General features: G+C 59.3%; 1 protein-coding gene across 1 annotated transcript in view; it reads right to left on the bottom strand.

The window, feature by feature from the left end:
- LOC113214976 (protein CBFA2T3) overlaps window positions 1-1,888 on the bottom strand; it is a 53,817-nt gene that overhangs the window by 6,174 nt on the left and 45,755 nt on the right. The gene's annotated exons all lie outside the window — the stretch shown is intronic.

The raw sequence follows: 1,888 nt of genomic DNA, 5'->3' as shown, positions 1-1,888 counted from the left end.
GACTTGATTTCAGTCTTTCCTTCCCGACAGTTCGTCGCAAAGGTCAAGAAGACTCACGTTTGCCGGGTGTGCTAGTCGCTCCGCGGGCGGCGAGTGGCCGTTGTGCGGCAAGGCCTGGGGCAGGGCCTGGGGCAGGGCCTGCAGGGCCTCGAGGCGCGGCTGCACGCCGGCCAGGCGCCGCTCCAGGCTGGCGCGCTCGGCGGCCACCAGCTCGGCGGCCTGCGCCTCGGCTGCGGCCACGGCGCGCTGGATCTCCAGCACCGCCTGCCTACGCACTTCGTTCACGGTCTCCTCTGCAAGCGAAACGGGAGGGGTCAGGCTCATGTCCACGTCCACCAGGGCGTGGGGCGGACCCGCTACTGACCTGCGCGGCGCTTGAGCTCCGCGATGCGCTCCTCAGTGTCCTGTAGGGTCCGAGCCAGGATGTCGTCGACCGCCGCCTTGACCTGCCGCGACACACTGGCCGCCGCGGCCGCCGCGCCGAGGCCGCCGGCGACGCCGTTCTCCTGCGCCACGCTCTCCGCCGTGGTCGTGCTCCGCTGCTGTAGGATGGCGAGGGCGTGCTTCGTCTTCTCAACCATGCTCAGGACGCAGTTCAGCATCTGCGGGTGGGGAAGGAGAGAAGAGCCGTGGTCAGCAGCAAGCCCAACAGAGCACAACCGACGTCACTGCTTGTGGCCACAACAACGAGGCCACAAATCCGGCGGACAGAGTGAGCTTAGTGCGACCCGACTATATAGCATCCTTTTTCGGGCAATTTGTGAGAACTGTGTAGCTGTGGAGGGGAAAGCCGGGCGGCAGTTGTGGCTGTGGGCGCCGGGCGGTAGGCAATCACGCGAGATGTCTCTGTGGGTTGAACGTCCCTGTTTGAAGCTACACGATTGTAGCTACAGCCGACAGTGCCCGAGTCAGCTTAAACTGAACCGTCTGTAGACGAACTCATTACTTCCGCCAATGCTAGAATATCAACCAGAAGTAAACTGCGCTAAGAACTAAAGCGAAAACGAAAGATATCAATGCCTCTCCGAAGCTCGAGCCTTGTCCAAGCGCTCGGAGGGACAGGAGGCCGCGGGGGCCCGATTCAGGAAAGCATTGCCTACCCTCCAGGCGTTTTCAGCGACAATCATCGACCCACGCCTCGATTGACACAGCGTCACTTCTTAGCTTTAGAAAGGATTGATGAGCCTGGAGTCGAAAGGAGCCTAAACCCAAAGTACTTGTCATGACAGACGCCTTAGATAGAAGCCGTGGCCTACCTCGCAGGCGACCAAGCGACAACTCACGTCGCGGCGACAAGTGGTAGTAGACACGTCCCTGTTTATGGACACAAAAATGTGGTCACAAATGGGGCAACATACGATGTCCGACGCCACTAGCCACACGCCCCTTTTGTAGTTAAACAGTTGTAGCTACAGACAGTCGACATGACCGCATGCAGCTTCATCCGAACCAAAATTGTCGGCCCTAAGATCAACTCCCGGGCAGGGCAAATTTTTTCTTTGTCGCTTTTTGCCTCCCGTTAGGCATGACCGAGCTTAGACCTCGGCCCCGTAGGAGCGAGCTGCTAGCCAAGCGTGTTAAAGCGTGATCGTTGGCAGATCGTGCGGGTGGTCATTTTTCCCTGCTCTGCTGGCCAAGTGTCTTCGGGCGCGTCGGTCACAGCTTAGATGAAGATGCCGCTGAAAGTAGTGCTCTGTTTCGATCCGTCGTGGCCAAGTCGGTAGCGTCCGGGCCCGGTATGGAACTGGTCACTGTTTCGAATCTCGTCCGGTTGATAATTTTCGCGTTCCGCCGGCCATGACTTTACAGCCGTGCGACACCTGATGTGATGGTCCGTTACGCAAACAGTCGCTGGTTCGAATCTAGTCGACGGAACCCTTTTCCCTCT

This window comes from Frankliniella occidentalis, unplaced genomic scaffold, assembly GCF_000697945.3.
Source record: "Frankliniella occidentalis isolate FOCC.00 unplaced genomic scaffold, Focc_3.1 Scaffold18, whole genome shotgun sequence".
Taxonomy (NCBI): domain Eukaryota; kingdom Metazoa; phylum Arthropoda; class Insecta; order Thysanoptera; family Thripidae; genus Frankliniella; species Frankliniella occidentalis.
This window is presented reverse-complemented; position numbering and strand designations above follow the sequence as displayed.